This window comes from Sus scrofa, chromosome 5 (genome assembly GCF_054392235.1).
Source record: "Sus scrofa isolate SSC_HxYL_T2T_F1_AM1 chromosome 5, Sscrofa_HxYL_maternal_Yorkshire_Landrace_v2.0, whole genome shotgun sequence".
Lineage (NCBI taxonomy): Eukaryota > Metazoa > Chordata > Mammalia > Artiodactyla > Suidae > Sus > Sus scrofa.
The window spans coordinates 40,173,544-40,197,965 of NC_139387.1; the positions used below are offsets into that span (position 1 = coordinate 40,173,544).

The following is a 24,422-nucleotide window of genomic DNA, read 5'->3' on the forward strand; positions in this document are numbered from 1 at the left end:
TGAAGGGGCCGGAGGGCCACGTAAGGACCTTGGCACTTGCTCTGAGGGAAATGGAGAATCATCTGAGGGTTTTCTCATAGGAGGACCATGACCTGACTTGTGTTTTAAAAATATAGTAGCATGTATGTTGTTAAGAATAGAAGTAGGGATTTCACTTATCAGCAGTTGTAAAAATCCAGGTGATGGGAGTTCCCATTGTGGCTCAGCGGTAATGAATCCGACTAGTATCCATGAGGATACAGGTTCGATCGCTGGCCTTGCTCAGTGGGTCAGGGATCTGGAATTGCCCTGAGCTGTGGTGTAGCTCGCAGACCTGGCTCAGATCCTTCATTGCTGTGGCTGTGCTATAGGCCGGCAGCTGTACCTCCAATTTGACCCCTAGCTTGGGAATTTCCATATACTGTGGGTGCAGCCCTAAAAAGCAAAACAAACAAACAAATAAAAACCCAGGTGAAGAAAGAAGGTGAGTGGGACTGGGTGTGGATGTCAGTAGCGACAGTTCTGAGAAAGTCGTCAGATCTTAGCTGTATTTTAAAGGTAAAACCAACAGCATCTGCTGATGGAGTGTGAGAAAGAGAGAGGAATCGGAGATGACTCCAGGATGGTTGGCCTAAGTAAGTGAAAGTTGCAGTTCAGATGGGAAAGACAGTAGAAGGACCAGGTTTTAGGGGAGAAGATGAATTAACCATCAGACATGGCAACTTTTAAAAGTCTATTAAGAAGCCAAAATAGTTTCCCCAAATAAAACCAAGATACATCAGAAAGAGAGAAAAAAGTGTTGAACAGGTCAAGTTTGAGGGCATTATTTCTAGTAGTAACTGTCTAGAGAAGGAAGAGAGGTTTGTTTGTTATGATTTATTTTTAGTGAGCCTAAGCTGGGATCTTAGGAGTGTTTCTTTTCTAAATACTCCAGATCTGTTCTTCTAGTAATTAGGTGTAGAATCTTGCTGTAGTTTTCAGAAGCTGACATTTTTTTTGAAGATTGGAACTGCTTTTGCGTATGTTGTCTTCTCCAAAAGTTCTTGCAGTGCTCTGGGATGTATTTAATTGTAACTCTTATGAAATTGGTATGTCCTTTTAGGACCTCCTCACCTGGAGCTTTTGCTTCCTTAAAGTTCCTTTTACTTTATCTTTTCCATTTTAAAATCACTTATTTGTTCTGTTTTATTTTAAAAGAAGTGTGTGTAATGAAATATTCATGAAATACATATGTACAGCAGAAAAAAGAAAAAAGAAAATCTTACACCTAGAAACAACTGTTAACATTTCAGTGTATGTCCTTCTCATATTCTTTTTCTTTTGTCTTTTTTTAGGGCTGTACCCACGGCATATGGAAGTTCCCAGGCCAGGGGTCAAATCAGAGATGTCTTCAGCTTCCAGCCTATTCCACAGCCACAGCAACGTCAGATCCGAGCCGAGTCTTTAACGTACACCACAGCTCATGGCAACGTCAGATCCGAGCCGAGTCTGTAACCTACACCACAGCTCATGGCAACGCCAGAGCCTTAACTCAGTGAGCAAGGCATCTTCCTGGATGCTAGTCAGATTCATCCACTGAGCCATTATAGGAACTCCTCATATTCTTTTTTTAAAAATTTTTTATTATAGTTGATTTACAATGTTCCGTCAATTTCTGATGCACAGAAAAATAACCCAGCCATACATCCATATGCATTCTTTTTTTCATATTATCCTCCATCATGTTTCATCACAAGTGATCAGATATAGTTGTCCTTCTCATATTCTTTCTATGCACATACATATGTGTTTCTGTCATCTAAAATTAAATTATATGTACATTCTGTTTTTGTAACTCACCATTTTCACTCATATAAAGTAAAAGATAAAATGGAGGCATAATAGTTCCATGTTCTATAATCTGTTAACCTTACACCATCTGCCCTTAGCAGAGGGCTTATTGCTTCTTTATTTTTTGCTCCAAATGATTAAGAAAATCAAATTTATTTTTGCATTATTTTTCATGTATCTTAATTCTGTCTAGAATTTATCCATTGCCACAATTTCTAATAGATCTAAGCTACTCTCTTACATTAATTTGTCCTTTATTGTATACTTATAGTTACAAATATCCTCTTTGGTGAAGTGTCTGTTCAAGTCCTTTGCCCATTTATTTTTGAAAAAAATATTTATTACTTTTTAATTAAAGTATGGTTGATTTACAACGATGTGCCAATGCCCATTTCTTAACTGGGTTGTTTTACTTCTGACAATTCTCTATGTATTGTGGACATAAGTCCTTTATCAGATATAAATTTAAAAACATTTTCTCTGAGTGTATAGCTTATCTTTTCATTATTGTAATGGTGTCTTTCGAAGAGCAATTAAAATTTAACATAAAGTCCAATTTATCATTTTTAGTGGATGTATAATCATATGTCATATCTAAGACCTCCTTGTCTAATCTCAAGTCATGAAGAATTTCTCTTATGTTTACTTCTAAGTTATATAGTTCTGAACTTTATTTTTACATCTTTGATCCATTTTGTTAACTTTTGTAATAAGCGTGAAATTTAGATCAAAGTTCTTTTTTAAATGGATATCTGATTGTTCCATTTTTTGAAGCCTATTCTTTCTCTATTGAATTGGCTTTCCATCTTTATAAAAAATCAGTTGGCCTTATTTGTGTAGTTCTGTTTCTGTTCTCTCTATTCCGTTTCACTGACTTATATGTCTTTTTTTTTTTGCTTAATATCATAGTCTTGATTGAATTTTAGAATATAGATTGTCCATGTCCAGTAAACATTCTGCTGAGATTTTTTATTGTAGTCTTGCTTCGAATCTGTAGATTGATTTGAGGAAAATTGACATCATTACTATTTTGTGTCTTCCAATCCAAAAAACATTGAATGTTGCCATGTTGCCATTAATTTAGGTTTTCTTTGATTTCTTTAATTCGTGTTTTATAGTTTTCAGAATACAAATCCAGTACCTGTTTTATTAAATTAATGTATATTTCTTTTTGAGATATCATAAATATTACTTTAAAAATTTTGATTCTAACTGGCTATTGCTATTAAATAGAAATACATATTTCTTGTTTAAATCTTATGGACACTATATTTTTGTATAGCAACCAGGTGACTTATTGGATTCATCAGTTTCAGACAGCTTTCTATGAGTTGTGGTTTCAGTGGCAGTCTTGTTTCAAAACATTTGCCAAGCTATGCAAATTTGTCCCACATCTAATGGCCAGTCTGGGACCTGGATCTCTCAGTTCAGTTATCAAAGTCTTTGATTTGCTATTAAGGAACAGATCCATGTATGTGCAACTCCAGGATGAGCCCAGGAATTTATAAATAAGCTTATGATGTTGCTTTCTCGAGCTCCTCCCTCTATACACTCTTCTACACTCTTTTCTCAGTATCTGCTCCCTGTGGCTCCCTTTCATGGTGCTGGAAAGCTGGGATTTTATTTACCCTGCTCTGTCACACAGTTCCTGCAACTATAACCAACTTCAGGACCAAAACGAAACTTGTACCAGCTTTTCAGAGATTTCCCCCTATGGCCATCTATTTTCATCTACGGGCCACAGAGAAAAAAAAGCAACAGGGGTTCTTGTCGCCTTCTTGTGACCACAGTTCCTCTGGTCAGAGAATAGAGTTCCTCTTCCTTAGTGCATTAGATGCTTGTGGATTCCGGCTGCCATGACTGTTGCTGCCAGTAGACTTTCTTGCTCATTCAGCTTGAACTAGAGGGCTTCTTCTTGAGATCTCCCTATCCACACCAATGTATACATCTGGTTCTTGGTCTGTCTTGAAACCAGACTTTGGGATACTGAAGGGAAAAAAGAGATAAACTTACTGTTGATTTAAGGGTGATTTGAATCCCTATTTTCTTCCCAAATCTGCCTGCTATCTTCCCTTTAAGCATCCTTAAATATTTGTTTCATTTATATTGTCCTGGTTTTAATACTGCATTCAGGGGGAGAGACAAGTTGGAGAATGCCTATTTCATTTTATGCAGAGCTGGAATTTTCATACTCATTTCTTGGTGGTGATTGGTTAAAGAAATAGCATTTAACTCAATTCTGGCCATTGAGATATAAAACAAAATGAATCCTGTTGCAGGGGTGGGGTTTTGTCACTACCAAGAGAAACACACAAAAAGAGATACTGTGTTTATTTTACTTCTGAATGCTGTTGTATCAAGATGTGACATCTGGGACTACTACTGCTGTTTTGCTACCAGCCTTGGGATAAAGGCAACAGACAGATAACAGTGTAAAAACATGAAAAGAACCTGGGTCTTTGATGACTTGATTGAGTCGGCTCCACTTCTGGACTTCCTCTAGTGGCTGATTCAAACTTTAAGCTTGTTTGAGGTTTGGTTTGAGACTTTTCCTTGTGGCCAAAAGTATCTTAAAATATAGCATTATTCTTTTTATAAATTGTTCAAGGGTTTTTTTTTTTTGGATATAAACTTTTCAGAGAGTTACCTCTGTGGCTAACTTTTTTTTTAACTTGTGTGGTTCAACAAGATAGCTACCATCCACATGTGGCTGTTGAACACGTAACATGTGGCTTTTCTGAATTGAGATGTGCAAAATATATACCAGATTTCGAAAGTTTAGTTTAAAAAGAAAGAAGGTAAAAGTTCCTGTTAGTTTTTACATTTATTACATGTTGAAATGACAACACTTTGGAGGTATTCCAATTATGAATATGATACTAAAATGAATTTTACTTATTTCTTCTAACTTTTAAAAATGTGGCTACTAGAAAGTTTAAAATTTATCTAGTCATTTATGATGGACCATGATGGAGGATAATGTGAGAAAAAGAATGTATATATATGTGTGACTGGGTCACTATTTTGTACAATAGAAATTGACAGAACACTGTAAACCAACTATACTGGAAAAAAAAACATTAAAAATTAAAAAAAATAAAGTTTAAAATTAAATACTTGACCTGCCTTAGATTTATACTGAATAGCACTAAAACCCAACTGCCTATTCAACAGTTCTACTTGGAAGTAATGAACATTGCAAACTTAGTATGTCCAAAATCAAATTCATATTTTTTTCTTCAAATGTGCTTTTTTTTTTTTTCTGTAGTCTTTCTCATCTTAGTAAATAGTAACTCAATCCCTCAAGTTGCAGGGGTTAAAACTTTAAATTTACCCTTGGTTCTTTCTTTCTCTCACATCTCATATCTCTTGGTTTGACATTCAAAAACTATTCTTCATCCAGACACACCCATTCCACTGTCTTCTATTATTTCCTCTTGAATTCATGATACTATCACCTATTGTCTGTATTATTGCAATTGTCTCTGATTTAAACAGAAACCAGAATGGCCTTCTTAAGAGGTAAGATTATGTCACTCCTCTGTTCACAATCCTCCAATGGCTTACCTTCTCATTCGAGAGTAAAAGTTAAAATCTGAGGGAGTTCCACGGTGGTTTGATGGTTAGGATCAGGCACTCTTACTGCTGTGGCACGAGTTCAGTCCCTTATTTGGTAACTGAGATCCTGCATCAAGCCACTGTACACCACAGCCAAGAAGAAAAAAAAAAAGTTAATTTCTGAGCTCTGCCACATCATTGACCTCATTTTCTCCATCTCTCTCCCTCATATATTTCATGCCAGTCATGTGGACTTCATGATATTTTAACTTGTCCTGTAAGCTCTGTAGGGTCTCTGCACTTCATGATCCATCTATCTGGAATGCCTTTCTTCCAATTGTCATAAAGCTTGCTCTCTTTATTTCCTTTGGCTCTCTACCCAAAAGTCCATGAGATTTTTACCATCCATCTCCAGCACACCCTGTCTCCCTTATCTGTCTTTATTTTTCTCCATAGTACTCATTGCCATCATACATTGTTTATTTTCTACTTTCCTCCGAATATAAGCACCATAAGAGCAGGAATTTTGGCTGTTGTATTTATTGCTGAATCTCAGCATCTAGAACAGAGGTTGGCACATGGAAGGTGCTCCATATCTGTGAGTAAATTGCCTCTCCCTCTCTTATTAAGCATTATCTAGGTTTACTTTTTGCAGTTCATTTTTATCTTATGAATTCTAAATTCTACTTTTATTCCATACTCAATTTTTAAATTAAAAGAAGAAACAGAAGCAATTAATGTTGGTGTAGTTTATCCTATTTCATTTCCTTTCTTGGACTTGAACATTTTATCAAATACAATTAAGTACCTTGCCAATAATTTACTTATGAAGAAAGTAAGACTTCCAGAAGAGGGTCTGGGTAGTTAATCTTATCACTAGTATTTTCTCCTGACTCTTTGCCAATTTTACAATCTGTATCAATGGGGATTATTTTACTTCCTCCTCCTTTCTTTCCTGTAGAGAGCTGAAGTGAACTGTGGGCTTTTTTCTTCCCTATTTACTCACTTGGCCCCTGGGGGGTTAGGGGGCTGGTAAATTAGCCAAAGCAAACTGGCATGTTTGTCTCATGTCTGCCCTTACTTCACTTAAGAGTGAGCCTGCCCACAGAGAGTTTAAATTTTCTTTTGCTCATCCTTGCTGTAAGCAGATATAAACCTTAAAACCATCCTTGCCTGTGAGTACCTGGCCTCATCTTCCCACTTGAGAAATGCAATTTATTGGGCTTCCTTCCTTGCTTTTTGCTTTTTAAAGCTGCACCTGTGGCACATGGAAGTTCCCAGGCTAGGGGTCCCATTGGAGCTATAGCTGCCGGCCTACACCATAGCCACAGCAATGTGGGATCCTTAACTCACTGAGTTAGGCCAGGGATCAAACCTGCATCCTCATGGATGCTAGTAGGGTTCGTTACCACTGAGTCATAAGGAAACTCCCTATTGGGATTTCTTTAAGATTCAAATCTATGTCAAAAAGCACCAGATCCTTCTAACTCATCTTGCTTCTCTTGTAGATGATGATGATGATGATGATGATGATAGGAGGTCCCATCATGGTGCAGCAGAAACGAAACCCAACTAGGAACCATGAGTTTGAAGGTTCCATCCCTGGCCTCGATCAGTGGGTTAAGGATCTGGCATTGCCATGAGCTGTGGTGTAGGTTGCAGACGCAGCTCTGATCCTGAGTTGCTGTGGCTCTGGTGTAGGGCGGCATCAACAGCTCTGATTCGACCCCTAGCCTGGGAAACTCCGTATGCTGCAGGTGTGGACCCATAAAGACAAAAGACAAAATAGTAATAATAATACTATCAAGTCATGATTTGTAGAATATTTTTCTGTTTCTCAGTATGCTCCCAGTCCATGTATAGGGTATGTATGGCATAGAGTCCTATCCTGCCTTCCTTCAATTACCTTTGTGCATTTAGAATACATTATAGTTTCCATTATTATTTCACATCATTTTCTAAGCCTTATTATTTAGGATGAGGTTCTATTTATCACTTTATGTAATTAGATTTATTTTATAATCCATTGCTTGCACTTTGGTATATAGATATCTGAGATTATGATGTTACTGATCCATTTGCTCATGACTTTCTCATATGACCTATTGGAACTTCATCATTATTTTATGTCATATTGACATACTCCATAATAATGATTTTCAAACTAGGGCACATATAATTCTGGAGGTAAATAAGCTTTTCCAAAGGATATGGTACTAGAGGTAGGTAATTCAATAGAAATGCATTATGGATTCTATTTTAAATATTGCATTTGACAACCCTGTTTCCAAGCCCAGCTCTTAATAGTGGCCTAATATAGATCATCTTTTGACTGTTAATTTCCCTTGGACTCTCATTATAGATAAAAGTAATAAATATCCATGGATACATGAACTAATTGAAAAATAAAGAGCACTTTTGGAGTTCCTGCTGTGGCACAGTGGAAACGAATATGACTAGAAACCATAAGGTTTTGGGTTCAATTCCTTGCATCACTCAGTGGGTTAAGGATCTGGTGTTATGGTGAGCTGTGGTGTAGGTTGCAGACGCTGATCAGATCATGCATGGCTGTGTCGTAGGCCGGCAGCTGTAGGTCCAATTTCACTGCTAGCCTGGAAACCTCATATGCTTGGTGCAGCACTAAAAAAAGCAAAAAAAAAAAAAAAAAAAAAAAAAGAGTACTTTCGTTTCAATAAAAGATGAATTTTTGAGGAGATGGGATTAAGATGGTGGAATAGAAGGACTGGAGCTCAACTTCTCTACTAAAAACAACAAAATTCACAACTAAAGCCTGAGCAATCTTCAACCAAATGGACTGGAAACCTTAAAAAAGATACCCTACTCCAGAAGACAAAGAGGAGGCCACATCACGAGGTAGGAGGGGTGATTTCGTGACATAAACAACCCCACACCTCCGGGGTGGGAAGCCCCACAAACTGGAAACTAACTGGTTCACAGAGACTCACCTACAGGAGTGAGAGTTCTGAGCCCCACTTCAAACTCTCACGTGTGGGGATCTGGCACTGAGAGAAAGAGCCCCCAGAGCATCTGGCATTGAAGGCCAGTGGGGCTTGTGCGCAGGAGCTCCACGGGACTGGGGGAAATGGAGACCCCATTCTTAAAAGGCGCACACGGACTTTCACGTGCACTGGATCCCAGGGCAGAGCAACATCTCCATAGGAATCTGGGTCAAACCTGACTGCAATTCTTGTGAGGGAAGGACACTGAAAGCAAAGCTCTCTGGAATATTCAGCAGCATGCCTTTCTATGGAGGTGGCCATTTTGGGAAAGTCTGGCCACACCCATCAGTCCCAGCTGAGAAGCCCCAGGGCAAACAACAATCCAGGTGGATTACAGCCCCGCCCCTCAGTAAACAGGCTACCTAAAGACCCCTCAGGCACACAGCTGCTACTAATCCCATCCAGAGACTATGCCCCACCCAAGAGAGGGATTAGAATCACTTCCACCTACTAGGGGGCAGGCATCAGTCCCTCCCATCAGGAAGCCTACAGCAAGCCCCTGTACCAACCTCAGCCACAAGTGGGGCAGACACCAGAAGTAAGAGAGGCTACAACTCTAGTATCTGTACAAAGGTCACCACCCCAAAAACCTATAAAAATGAAAAGACAGAGAACTATAACTCAGTTGAGGGAGAAAGGAAAAACCCCAGAAAATCAGCTAAGCAATGAGGAGATTCTCAGTCTCCAGGAAAAAGACTTTAGACTGTTGATGCTGAGGATGATGCAAGACATTGGAAATAACCTGGAGGCAAAGATGGATAACTTACAGGAAACACTGACCAAAGAGATACAAGATATAAAACTTAAACAAGAGATGCAAAATACAATAACTGAAAAACTTCACTAGAAGCAGCCAACAGCAGAATACAGGAGGCAGAAGAATGAATTAGTGAGCTGGAGGACATATCAATGGAAATAACGGATGCTGAACAGAAACAAGAAAAAAGATTGAAAACAAATGAAGAGAGTCTCAGAGAACTCTGGGACAACATTAAACTCACCAACATCCATGTTATAGGGGTGCCAGAAGGAGAAGAGAGAGAGAAGGGGACAGAAAAAATATTCCAAGAGATAATAGCCAAACACTTCCCTAACATGAGAAAGGAACCATTCACTCAAATCCAGGAAGCACAAACGAGTACCACATAAAATAAATGCAAGGAGGAATACTCCGTGACACATAATAATCAAACTGACCAAAATTTAAAGACAGAAAATGTTGAAAGCAGCTAGGGAAAAGAAACAGATAACATACAAGGGAACCCCGATAAGGCTATCGGCAGATTTTTCAGGAGAAACTCTGCAGGCCAGAAGGGAGTGGCATGATATACTTCATGTGATGAAAGGAAAAAACCTCCAACCAAGACTACTCTACCCAGCAAGGCTCTCATTCAGATTTGAAGGAGAAATCAAAACCTTCACAGATAAGAAAAAGTTGAGAGAATTCAGCAACACTGAACCAGCCTTACAGCAAACACTAAAGGAACTTCTCTAGGCAGAAAAGAAAAGACAGCAACAGGAAACAAAAATTCCACAAATGACAAGGCTCACCAGTAAAGGTTTATATACAGTAAAGATATGAACTCATCCATGCACAATTATGCCACCAAAATCAGAAATCATGAGAAGAGGTGAGTACAAATGTAGGACACTGGAGATGAACTTTCCATTAAGAGAACAACAACTTAAAAGAATCTCATATACATATAGACTCATATCAAAACTTCAGAATAACTGCAAACCAAAAATCGACAACAGATACACAAGCAAAGAAAAATCAACTCAAATACAACACTAAAGATAGTCATCAAACCAGAAGAGGAGAGAACAGAGAAGGGAAGAAAAAAGAGCAACAAAAACAAATCCAAAGCAATTAATAACATGGTAATATGAACATACATATCAATAATTACCTTACATGTTAATGGACTAAATGCACCAACCAAAAGACATAGACTGGCTGAATGGATACAAAAACAAGACCCATATATATGCTGTCTTTAAGAGACCCACTTCACTTCTATGGACATATACAAATTGAAAGTGTGAGGATGGAAGAAAATATCTCATGCAAATGGGGATCAAAATCAAGCTGGGGTAGCAATACTCATATCAGACAAAAAAGACTTCAAAATGAAGAATATTTGAAGGGACAAAGAGGGTCATTACATAATGATCAAAGGATCAATCGAAGAAGAAGATATAACAATTTTAAATATCTAGACACCCAACATAGGTTCACCACAATATATAAGGCAACTGCTAACAACCTTAAAAGGACAAATCGATGATAACACAATCATAGTGGGGGACTTTAACACCCCACTTCCAGCAATGGACAAATCCACCAGACATAAAATCAGTAAGGAAACACAGGCCCTGAATGAAGCATTAAACCAGATGGACTTAATAGATATTTATAGGAAATTCCATCTAAAAGCAATGGAATACACATTCTTCTCAAGGGCACATGGAACATTCTCTAAGATTGATCACATCCTGGGCTGCAAATCCAACCTCAGTATCTTTAAGAAAATTGAAATCATATCAAGCATCTTTTCTGACCACAATGCTATATGACTGGAAATCAACAACAAGAAAAAAATTGCAAAAAACACAAACACGTGGAGACTCAACAACATGCTACTAAACAACCAATGGATCACTGAAGAATTTAAAAAGGAAATTAAAAAATACCTAGAAGCAAGTGACAATGAAGATACGACACTCCAAAACCTATGGGATGCAGCAAAAGCTGTTCTAAGAGGAAAGTTGATAGCAATACAAGCCCATCTCAGGAATCAAGAAAAAGCTCAGATAAACAAGCTAAATTTACATCTAAAGCAGCTTGAGAGAGAAGAACAGACGAGACCTAAAGTTAGTAGAAGGAAAGCAATCATAAAGATCAGAGCAGAAATCAATGAAATCAAAGCAAAGAAAACCATAGAAAAGACCAATGAAACAAAAAGCTGGTTCTTTGAAAAGATCAACAAAATTGATAAACCCTTAGCCAGACTTCTTAAGAAAAAAAGAGGACTCAAATCAATAAAATTAGAAATGAAAAAGGAGAAGTAACAATGGACATCACAGAAATACAAAGGATCATAAGAGACTACTATATGCAACTATATGCCAATAAAATGGAAAACCTAGAAGAAATGGACAAATTCTTAGAAAGGTACAATTTTCCATGACTAAACCAAGATGAAATAGAAAATATGAATGAACCAATCACACGAACTGAAATTGAAACTGCGATTAAAAAACTTCCAACAAACAAAAGTCTAGGACCAGATGGCTTCACAGGAGAATTCTATCAAACATTTAGAGAAGAGCTAACACCTCTCCTTCTGAAACTATTTCAAAAAATCACAGAGGAAGGGACACTCCCAAACTCATTCTATGAGGCCACCATCACTCTGATAGCAAAACCAAAGATACCACAAAAAACGAAGTTACAGGCCAATTTCACTGATGAACTTCGATGCAAAAATCCTCAACAAAATACTAGCAAACCACATCCAACATACATTAAAAGGATTGTACATCATGATCAAGTGGGATTTATCCCAGGGATGCAAGAGTTCTTCAATATCCACAAATCCACAGGTGATACACCACATTAACAAACTGAAGAATAAAAACCATATGATCCTCTCAATAGACGTGGGAAAATCCCTTTGACAAAATCCAACACCCATTTCTGATAAAAACCCTTCAGAAAGCGGGCATAGTGGGAACCTACCTCAACATAATGAAGGCCATATATGAAAACCCACAGCGAACATCATTCTCAATGGTGAAAATCTGAAAGAATTCCTGCTGAGATCAGGAACAAGACACGGATGTCCCCTCTCGCCACTACTCTTCAACATAGTCTTGGAAGTCCTAGCCACAGCAATCAGAGAAGTAAAAGAAATAAAAGGAATCCAAATTGGGAAGGAAGAAGTAAAACTATCACTATTGGCTGATGACATGATATTATACCTAGAGAATCCTAAAGACTCTACCAGAAAACTTTTAGAGCTCATCCATGAATTTGGCAAAGTTGTAGGATACAAAATTAATACACAGAAATTGATGGCATTTCTATACACAAACAATGAAAGATCATAAGGAGAAATTAGGGAAGCAATCCCGTTTACCATCGCATCCAAAAGAATAAAATACCTGGGAGTAAACCTACCTAAAGAGACAAAAGACCTGTACTCTGAAAACTATAAGACACTGATGAAAGAAATCAAAGATGACACAAATAGATGGAGAGACATACCATGCCCTTGGATTGGAAGAGTTAATATTATCAAAATGACTATACTACCTAAGGCAATCTACAGATTCAATGCAATCCCTATCAAATTACCAAGGACTTTTTTCACAGAACTCGAACAAAATATTTTAAAGTTTGTTTGGAAGCACAAAAGACCCAGAATAGCCAAAGACATCTTGAGAAAGAAAAATGGAGCTGGAGGAATCAGGCTCCCAGACTTCAGACTATGCTCCAAAGCCACAGTCATCAAAACAGTATGGTACTGGCACAAAGACAGAAATATAGATCAGTGGAACAGGATATAAAGCCCAGAATTAAACCCACACACCTACAGCCAAGTAATCTATGACGAAGGAGGCAAGACTATACAATGGAGAAAGGACAGCTTGTTCAATAAGCAGTGCTGGGAAAACTGGTCAGCCACATGGAAAAGAATGAAATTAGAACACTCCCTAACACCATACACAAAAATAAACTCAAAATCAATGAAAGACCTAGATATAAGACCAGACAGTATAAAACTCTTATAGGAAAACATAGGCCAAACCCTCTCTGACATAAACAATAGCAACATCTTCTCAGATCCACCTCTTAGAGTATTGACAATAAAAACAAAAATAAACAAATGGGACCTAATCAAACTTCAGAGTTTCTGCACAGCAAAGAAAACCCTAAACAAAACAAAAAGACAACCACAGAATGGGAGAAAATCTTTGCAAGTGAATCAACTGACAAGGGATTCATCTCCAAAATTTATGAACACCCTCTGCAGCTCCATACCAAAAAAACAAAAAACCCCATCAAAAAATGGGCAGAAGATCTAAACAGACAGTTCTCCAAAGAAGACATACAGATGGCCAAAAAACACGTAAGATGTTCAACATCACTCATTCTTAGAGAAATGCAAATCAAAACCACTCTGAGGTACCACCTTACACCAGCCAGAATGGCCATCATCCAAAAGTCTACAAACAGTAAGTGGTGGAGAGGGTGTGGAGAAAAAGGAACCCTATTCCACTGTTGATGGAATTATAACTTGGTGCAACCACTGTGGAAAACAGTATGGAGAGTCCTCAGAAAACTAAAAATAGAACTACCATTTGATCCAGCAATCTCACTTCTGGGCATCTATCCAGAGAAAACCATGACTTGCAAAGACACATGTACTGCATTGTTCATTGCAGCACTATTTGCAATAGCCAAGACATGGAAACAACCTGAATGTCCATCGACAGAGGAGTGGATGAAGAAATGTTTTACATATATACAATGGAATATTACTCAGCCATTAAAATGAACAAAATACTAGCATTGTTTGCAACATGGATGGACCTAGAAATTATCATGCTAAGTGAAGTCAGCCATACAATGAGGCACCAACATCAAATGCTTTCACTGACATGTGGAATCTGAGAAAAGGACAGACTGAACTTCTTTGCAGAACAGATGCTGACTCACAGACATTAAAAACCTTATGGTCTCCAGAGGAGACAGTTTGGGGGTTGGGGGGATGTGCTTTGGTTATGGGATGGAAATCCTGTGAATTGAATTGTTATGATCATTATACAACTACAGATGTGATAAATTCATTTGAGTAATAAAAAAAGATGAATTTTCAATAAAATTTTACTTTTTTACTAATTATAATACTTTTAAATATATTTGTTTCAATTGATAATGTACTAAAATTTACTTTAATGATAATTCATTCCAGAAGAGATTATCATACTAATGGCCCCATAAAACTTTTGAAAATTAAAAATATATATTTTTTATTGAAATGAATATAACAGGTTGATCAATAACATACTTTCAAGCATAACAATTTATTGCATTAAAAGCAAATTTTGGGCGATAGACAATGAAAATTAAGTTCAGAGAGAAAAAGGAATATGTAAGATTTCTGACTAAGGAAAGCTTGTTCATGTAGCCTTCAAATTAACTTGACTCAAATTAAACATAATGGAACAGTTCTATTTTTAAAATATCATTATTGGAATTCCCACTGGGGCACAGGGGGTTAAGGATCTGGCGTTACTGCAGCTGTGCCCTAGATTGCCTCAGATTTGGTCCCTAGCACAGGAATTTTCATATGCCACAGGTGCCGCCAAAGAAAATGTCATTATTTGAAATTCACAAGAAGTTTTATCTTTTGAAACCATTTGTGTATATAGTACAGTTTTCAGACATTAACCCAACAATGTGAAGGGAATGTCAGTAATTTAAAAAAATACTTTTGTGGGGTGCAGGAAAAAGGGTGCTCTAGAGTCAAAGTTGTCAAGTTTCACCTGGGCTTTCTTTGAGAAGTCAGATAGTGTGTGGGCCAAAATCTCTCCAATGGTTTGACAAATACATTCCTAACTCATCATGTCTGTAGTTTAGAAATCCAAATTTCATTCTTTGATTTGGTATCTATACCTGTACCTATGTCTTTCTATTTAGCTATTCGCTCTCCACATACTACTTTTTTTCCCTCCCAAATCCCAACCATTATGGAGGAAAAACAATGGAAGCATCCCATCCCACAGTCCTACAAGGCTACAAATCTGTAAGTTTTTTTCCTCAAGAGTTTATCGTCGCTCTAGAAGTCTCTCATCTCTTTTGTGGGAATTTTCCATTCTCTGATCCCTACAAGAAGCAGCAGGATATTGCTTTCCAAAAGGTTCACCTTTAGTCATATGTGTGCATTTACATATCCATACATGTATCTATACAGCCATATATACATATATCTACACATTTGTTCATAGTAAATATATCTTCCCCACATTTCATGCTCCTTCACTGGAAATTATTTTAAAATTTTTCTGTTTAAGCTTATGCTCACATGCATACATATATTTAGGTATACTGAGGTATTTTAATACAATCGGGGGCATATGATATAAACTGTAGATCCATCACATTAACTACAACACAGTACAAAGCACCACACTATATTTAACCATGTCCATGTCGATGGTCATGCAAGAGATTTGCAGTGTTTAGTCTCAGTCACAGTGTTACAAAGAACATTCTTATGAATGTATCTTCTTGCTCATATTTAATTATTTCTGAGTTATAGATTCCTATAAGTGGAATTACTTTCTCAAAGACTATACATTTTAATTTTTACTGGATGTTACACTCCAAAAACTGCCATTTTACATTCAGATAAAAATGTTAGATATATGTGCTTCCTTATACTTTCATAAAAATGCATGTAATCAACCTTTATAATTTTTTCAAAGAAATAGGCAAAGAATGATTTCTTGTGGAAATTTTAATCTGCGTTTCTCTGACTTCTGGTGCATTACTCTGAGAAATGGCATGCATTTAATTTGAGTTCCAGCAATGCTAACTTACTATTCTTTCTCTCTCAGGCCATATTTATCTGCTCAGTATTATTTGGCTATGGCTTTTGATTCCCCTCTGACTCCTAAAAAACATATTTTTCAGTTTCTTTTTTTGGATCAGTTCCTCTTTTCTATTTTTGTCTTCATCTTTCTCAATAAACTGTATAGAGAGGTCTTCCTCAAGCCTGTTAGCTTTCACCTCGAGCAGGTGACTTGCTTAACAGAAATAGTTGGATATTGCTTCTGGCAAAAACACAAACCTAGGCCACTCCCTGAAGGGCCAAAGGAATAATCACCTCACTTTCCATTTTCATTCCTCCTGCTTTTGGTTAGTTTCTAACACTTGTGTTATTAAGTGTTAGAAAAGTTATTTTCTTCTTTACATGAAGGTGGTATTTTTGAAACTTTTCCACCAAATTGCTTTTATAAGCAGAGAAGAGTGAACTTGGAAATAATGATTTGTTTTCTTATTCCAAAGCTCTGAGTAAAATTGAAGGTACAGGAAAGTTTGCTGTTTTATTATCAGTTCTTTCACTCTCTGACAAAAATATCTTGGTTCACAAGCAGTGTTATTATGTTGGATTATCAAAATCATGATTAATTCAATTCAATCCAATTTTACAAAAATGTCTAAATTACATCCTAATGTTTTATTCTGTAGTTATATAGGACCAAGGTGAAAGTTTGACTTTTGACTAGTAGATTCCCTGAAAGGGTTGCAGGGACCTCCAGTGGTTCATGGACCACATTTTGAGAATCATTAATCTAGAACAATGGCTCTTCATCTCACTGAACGTGAGAATCATTTGGTTACCCTGAATCTCAGTCTAAGATTTTGATTCAATTAGTTTGAGGTAGACCTAGTCATTGGTATTTTATCAAAACTTCCCAGGTTATTTTAACATACAGTCAAGAGTTCAAGATCAGTGCTGCAAAACACAGCATGTTGTACTTTGCTTTGTAGACACTCAAAATTTATTTGGGGATTATACTGAGAAACCTGCAAATACAAAAACATTTAAAAGACATTTAAATTTTATAATAGAATATTTATTAGGGCATATTGTGTAGACCAGGGTTATTTTGTGTAGACAATGAGCTACAGCAATTTCAAGAACCTCTTTCTCAGAATTGCAGATACCAGAATGGTATTTGGGAACCTCATTTTTTGTTAGATATAGCCCACTGGTATTTATCTGTCTCTACTCACTTAACTACCTATGCATGTTTATACATGTAAATCTAATGGAATTGAATACTTAAAGAGTGAAATGCTTATTCACATGTATTTTCACACTGTTTACATTAAAAGATGAATCAACATTACAAGATACTTTTCCTCAGTCATTGTGAAACTCCCTCTGACATCCTCTGAGACCATTCATTTCAGAGGATAAATCACTGGAAATATGTATAGGGGAAGAAGGAGGGGAATAGCAGCTTTAGAATTTACTAATTGTATAGTTTTTTTCCCAACTCTTTAAGCTTGAAGAGGGGGTGGAATTTTTACTGGGCTCTCCTTTGGTCACTTCTCCTTGTAAAATCCAATGCGCTGTGGGCATTTCAAGAGTAAAAAGAGAACCAGGAAGGGAGTTCTTGATAAGAGCATGATTCAGGTGGAAATTCCTATAGGTAACGCTTTTACCTTGGTACATGTGAAATGTGGGCGTTTTGTTAAGAAACTAAGCAGTTTATATATCTAGAGCTCTCGTTAATAGGTATTATTCTTACTTATTACACTGATGGTAATTCTTTGGGTTTAACATAAAACTCTATTGCTAATAAGTCAGTTTAAATAAGTTTAATATTAATGGAGACAGAGGGAGTTGAGTTCTGGCTTTTATTATTATTTTTAAATCAAAAGAGAATTAGAATGTATTAGAGACCTAGACATAAAAGATAAAACTATAAACCTCTAGACAAAAAAAAAAAAAAAAAAAAAAGACTATATTCATAGCTTTGGACTAGGCAAAAATTCCACAGGCAAGACACTAAAAGTACTAATCATGAGATTTTTAAAATGATAAACTGAATTTTATGAAATTGAAACTTCTCATTTTCAAAAGACATTTTTAAGTGAAATGAAAAAGTAAGCCATGGATTGGGAAGTAAGATTTACAATATGTGTTGGTGACAAAGGCTTTATCCAGAATACATAAGCTCAATAAGAAACAGTCCAATTAAAAAAGGAGCAGAAGATTTAAGCAGGCTTTGTAGAAGAAGATATACGAAGGTTAATAAGTACATAAGAAGATTTCAAAATTATATGTTATCAGGGAAATGTAACTTAGTACCACATGACATACCACAACATACCCACTGGAATGACTAAAATTAAAAAGACTAAGCAAATTAGTTAGTAAGAACGTGGAACAGCTGGAACTCTCATATGTTGCTGGTGGGAATGTGAAATAGTCTGGCAGTTCCTTAAAAAGTTAAATATAAACCTCCTGTGTGACCCTAGGAGCCCTTCTATGCCTAGGTCTTTACTCAAGAGAAACAAAAGCGCATAACCACATAAAGACTTATATGTGAATAACCACAGCAGTTTTATTTATTAATAATCCAAAACTAAAAACCATCCAAATGGTCATCCACAAGTGAGTGGATGAATTATCTATACGTAATGGAATAAAAATAACTAGTAAGACACACAACTTCATAGATACAAATCAAAACCAGTATGCTGAGTTAAAGAAGCCAGACACAAAAGAATACCCACTTTATGCTTCTATTTAAGCAAAATTTTAGAAGAGACAAAACTAATGTATAGGTATGGAAAGCAAAATAATAGTTGTCTGAGGCTGAGGACTGCAGAAAGAGGCCAAGGGAACTTCTTGGGTTTTTGGAAATGTTTTATGATTTTATTGATGATTCTACAAGAGTGAATTCATTTTTCCACATGCATCAAACTTACACGTAAAATGAGTACTTCTTATTGCATGTAAGTATGCCCCAATTTAAAAAAAAACATTAGTATATGTAATAAATATTGTAGAAGTTTATAGAGATGAGAGAGATCATTAGGGGCTGGCAGTTTAGAACGTAGAAATGTCAGGTCTGGCTAAACTCCATGAAAGGCAGCTGAAGATGGTAGAAGATCACACTGGTCTGGGAGTCAGATAATCCAGCTTTGAATTTGCTTCCTCTCATCTAAATTTTGTTTTTATGGATTGTAAGGGGCGGAAAGATGTTTCTCTGTTATGCTAAGGTCAGAGAGTAATTGGGAGCTGGATAAAATGAGAACCCATTGTGCATGGTCAGAAGGCAACTTAAACTTTTTTTTCTAATAAGTTGCAAACAGGCGCTTAGAGGATACTCAATGTGTGACACTAAGCTGCTTTGAAAAGGTATCAGAGGCTTCTGAGTCTACGAAAGGCTTCAGAGTGGATCTGAAGAGTTCTTTCCTTTTAGTCAGAGAAAAGGCCAGAGATAGTCTAAAAGATTAATGCTAAAGCTAAAAAAAGTTTGCTGCTGTTTTATTTCTCTTTTGCCCAACATAATCTGTGACTTTAATATTAATTACAGATTTAAAATTGTTTGATTTGTATTGCATACTTTCCTTTTCTAAAGCATAAGATTTCTCAAATGATTTGTTCTTCATAGGAAACCGCCCCCATATAATTTATTTAACTTTTAATTTTGAGATCATTGATACTCACATGCAGTTCTACAGAAACAATGCACAGAGATCCTGTATATCCATCACCCAGTTTCCCCCCAACATTAACATTTTAGATAAACATAGTACGATATTAAAATTGGAAAATTGACATTGATTTCACAGTTTTACATAACCCATTTGGGTGTGTATGTGTGCAATTCTATATGATTTTGTTACATGTTAGTTCATGTGACCATTGCCCATCAAGACCCAAAATAGTCCATTACCACAAAGATCTCTTGTGTTGCCCTTATTTTATTTTTTGCTTTTTAGGGCTACACCTGTGGCATATGGAGGTTTCCAAGCTAGGGGTCGAATAGGAGCTACAGCTGCTGGTCTATACCACCGTCATACCGAATGCCAGATCTGAGCCATGTCTGGGACCTACACCACAGCTCACGGCAATGCCAGACCCTTAACCCACTGAGCTAGGTCAGGGATGGAACCTGAAACCTCATGGTTACTAGCCACAATGGGAATTCCTCTTATGTTGCCCTGATATAATTGTGCCCGTTCCTTCCTAACCCTTGTAAGTAACTCCGGGAAACCATGAATCAAGTCTGCATTTATATAATTTCATCATTTAATGTATGTGGCAGAAATAAAATCATCTAGTATGCAGTCTCTTGGGATTAACTTTTTCACACAGCATAATTCCCTGGGGAATTATCCTAGCTGTTACATGTTGCAATAGTTCATTTTTAAAAATTACCCAGTTCTAGTCCATGGGCTGGATATACCACAGTTTAAGTTTTCACCCACTGTAGGGCATTTTGATTGTTTCTAGTTTTTGGCTACTATGAATAACACTGTTTTGAATACTTATATATAGGTTTTTGCGTCAACATAAATTTCCAGTTCTCTGGGGTTAATGCTGGAGAGTAGAACTGCTGTGTTGTATGGGAACTGAATGTTTGGTTAAAAAACCCTGCCAAACGAGTTTCTGGTGTATCATCTTACATTCTCATGGGCAATGTTAGGAGTCATTCAGTTTCCTCTACATCCTTGCCAGAACTTGGTGTTGTCACTTAAAAAAAAAAATTAGCCATTCTAATAGGTATGTAGTGAGAACTAACTGTGGTTTAATTCGTATTTCCCTAATGGAATTGCATTAAGACTAAGATCAATTTGGGGAGAACTGACATCTTTACTATGTTGAGCTTTCCAATCTGTGAACATGGTGTCTCCTTGTTTACTTAGGTCATCATTAATATCTTTCCTTAGCATTTGAAATGTTCAGCAAGCAGATGGTGGGCATGTATTGTAAAGTTTATACCTAAGTATTTCATTTTCTTTGGAATGATTGTAAATGTGTTCTAATTTCGTGTTCATATCATATATTTATTGCTACTATGTTGAAATGACATTAATTTTTCTGTGTCGATATTAATCCTGTGTCCTTGTAAAAATAACATTTTAGGTTCTAGGAGTTTTATTGGGGTAGAATCCTTGAGATTTTCTAAAAAGATGATGTCATCTGTAAATAAGGACAGTTTCATTTCTTCATTTCGAATTTTGTATATCTTTTATTTCGTTTTATTCCCTGAATGCAGTGGTTAGAACTTCTAATACTGTGTTGAAGAATGGTGAGAACAGAATCCTTGCTTTATTCCCTATTTTAGAGGAAAACATTCTGTCATTCACTATTAAGCATGATAGCTATAGGTTATTTTTAGATGCTCTTATCAACTTGAGATAGTTCCGACCTATTTCTAACTTGGTGAGAATTTTAAATTATGAGTGAGTAATAGATTTTGTCAAATGCTCTTCCTTCCTTTCTCTCTCCTCTCTTTCTTTGACCCACCTGTGGCATACAGAATTTCCCAGGTTAAAGGTCAAATCAGAGCTGCAGCTGCAGGCCTACACCAGAGCAACACTGGATCCTCAACCCTCTGATTGAGGCCAGGGATCACACCCACATCCTCACGGACACTATGTCCAGTTTTTAACCCATTGAGCCGGAATGGGAACTCCTCGAATGCTTTTTCTATGTCAATTGATATAATCAACTTCTTTAGTCTGCCAATTCCTCCTCATTCCATAAGCCTCATAGTAAGATGAGGCTTGCTATGAAAATCAAGTCTTGGTGGAAAGCCAGGTATCAGTCAAGCCTAGGAAAAATTAGAAGCAGTATTGGAAGAAAATATAGTACAAAGATTGGATTCATAATAGTACAGGAATTTCCTACTGTACATTAAAGTTGAGTAAAGTATGAATTCTTAATAAATAAATAAGTATGAATTCTTAATAAAATAAGGTACATATATGTTTGAGTTCTGGAGCAAAGGGATGTATTTTCTGGGATTTGCCATGCCTTAAGTGTGGTACCTTTACTTCAATAATTAATAGTAAGCAATAATAGTTCTTCAACTTCCAGGGACATACAATATGTTCATTATACCTCCTTTTTACTGTCTTTAACTTTCATGTCCTCATTTTAATCCCTACTAGCTTTGATTCCATGGTCTATATTTAAAATCACTCCCTTACAAATACCCTTTATCTCCCTTGCCCCACTCTCCCTCCATTACGGTTACTTGTCTCTGAATCCTCTTAAATCAAGCTCTCCAACTACTCCAGGCCTGCACCTAGAGGGTAGCTTCAAAAAACTTTAAATTTGTGTCCATTAATATCATGTGGGCACTTAGGTCCAATAATCCCAAAGCCCAACATTTCCATATTCTGCTTTCTATTTACTCATTCTCTCAGATTATGGTAGCATATTTTAATTTATTTCCTGAAAACTTTGACACATTTCACCTGGCTTTACTCAGCTGATGAACTTGCTTCCTCTTCTCACTGAGAAAACGGAAACAATGGAGAGAGAAATTTCATAAGTGCCCATGCATTTTCACAACGTACACTCTTGAACATCTTTCTACTGGTTCCTACAGATAAACTGTCCTCAAACCAAGGCCCACACCTTTACTTCTGGAACCCATCCCATCCTACCCATTTTAGGACATAACGCCAGCAACTCTTCCCATTCTCTCTTACATTAAGATTTTCTCCCTGACTGTATTATTTCCCATTAGCATGTGCATATGTTATAATGAACTTTGAGTCCTCCCTCCCCAACCTCCCCCATCTCTTAGTCCTATATCCTCTTCTGGATGGTGCCCCCAATTCTCTACCACCCTTTACAGAAAAACCCCTGGAAATATTTGCTTGTTCTCACCACTTACCACTGCTCTCTTCCCATTTGCGCTTGAACCCCCTCCAATTAGGCTTTTGAATCCTGAGTCTGCTCACACGAATGTCATTAGTGGTCTCCACATTGACCAATTCTTGGACTACATATTTTTGATGAGCAGCAATGCAGACACAAAAATCTTGATCCTGCCATTCCCCAAGACTTTGCAGTATCAATAAATGTCAACTCCAACTTTCTAGTTTCTAAGATAAAATATCGTAGCATCAACCTTGAAGTCCCTCACACATACCCAAAGTATTGTTCTTTAGTAACACCCAATCACTTCTCACCACCTCTGTTGCTACCACCCTGTTCTAAGCCACAGTTGTCTCTTTCACAAAAGCGTTCATTCTACTTCATTTTTTACTGTCTTTAACTTTCATGCCCTCATTTTCCTCCCTTCTAGTTTTGATTCCTTAGCTCAAAACGTTCCAATGGGGAGTTCCCACTGTGATGCAGTGGGTTAAGAATTTTTGGCAGCAGCTCAAGTCACTGAAGAGGTGCAGGTTGGATCCTCAGCCCAGAGCAGTGGGTTAAAGGATCTGGTGTTGCCACAGCTGAGGCTTGAATTCATTCCTTGGCCTGAGAACTTCTGTATGTCATGGGTGTGGCCATGAAACAAATAAAATTACCAATGGTTTCCTAGCACTCTGAGACTAAAAGCTCAAGTTGTTGCAATAGCCTCCAAAACCTTACAAAATCTTGCATCCCCATTTTCTGATCCCACCTCATTTTCCTTTCTCTAACTTATTCCACTGTCAACTTAAGAATATTCACAACTTAAAAGTTGAGAGTTAAGTTTTATTTGGGGCAAATAAGAACTATAGCCTGGGAGGCAATATTTCAGATAGCTCTGAAATACCACTCCCAAGAGGTCGAAGGGGATGTCAGGATGTATGTGATTTTGGAGAAGGGAGAGGCGCATGCAACCAGGCACACATTTTACAGAAGGCTACTGCTAGTCATGAGGAGCAGACATCATCACGAAGGATTTTAGTGCTTTTCTAGCTAATGAGGAAATGCAAGAATTAGGCTCATAAAAGCTTCTCACGAAAATATCTATCTGAGGACATGTTCCGCCAGTTTTCCCAGAGCACAAGATGCCTCACTCCTGATTTCCACCTTGAACTCCTTTCAAGGGATGTTGAGGATCTGCGGCTTCGGCAGCTCCTGAGTCAATCCACACAGAGGCAGATGGCAGGTGCCAATCTCCAGTTTACAGGACTCTAGGCACACAGGGCTTCTTGTTTTATCTCAAACACATCAGCCACATACCTTTGCTCATGATGTTCCCTCTCCCTTGGTTATTTACACACCTTACTTCCTCTAGTCTTTGTTCAAATGTGAGGACTTCCCTGTCATATTTAATACTGCAACCTACCTTCCTGGGTTCTGCACTCTCTCGATCCCTTCTCTCATCTTTTATTTTACTTAAAATCTTTTTCACTGTCAGTCTATTAGAATGTGAACTCTGGAGTTTCTGTCGTGGCTCAGTGGTTAACGAATCCGACTAGGAACCATGAGGTTGTGGGTTCGATCCCTGGCCTTGCTCAGTGGATTAAGGATCCGGCAT

General features: G+C 37.2%; 1 protein-coding gene and 1 long non-coding RNA gene across 4 annotated transcripts in view; one reads left to right on the top strand and one right to left on the bottom strand.

Moving 5' to 3' along the window:
- Positions 1-24,422, top strand: part of TRHDE (thyrotropin releasing hormone degrading enzyme) — a 583,967-nt gene that overhangs the window by 158,218 nt on the left and 401,327 nt on the right. The window lies entirely within an intron of this gene.
- On the bottom strand, positions 1,961-22,546 carry LOC110260707 (uncharacterized). The gene is made up of 3 exons (XR_002344045.2): positions 22,417-22,546; positions 5,377-5,507; positions 1,961-3,795 (listed from the first exon to the last, which is right to left on the bottom strand). It is a non-coding gene; the product is annotated as an uncharacterized LOC110260707 (long non-coding RNA).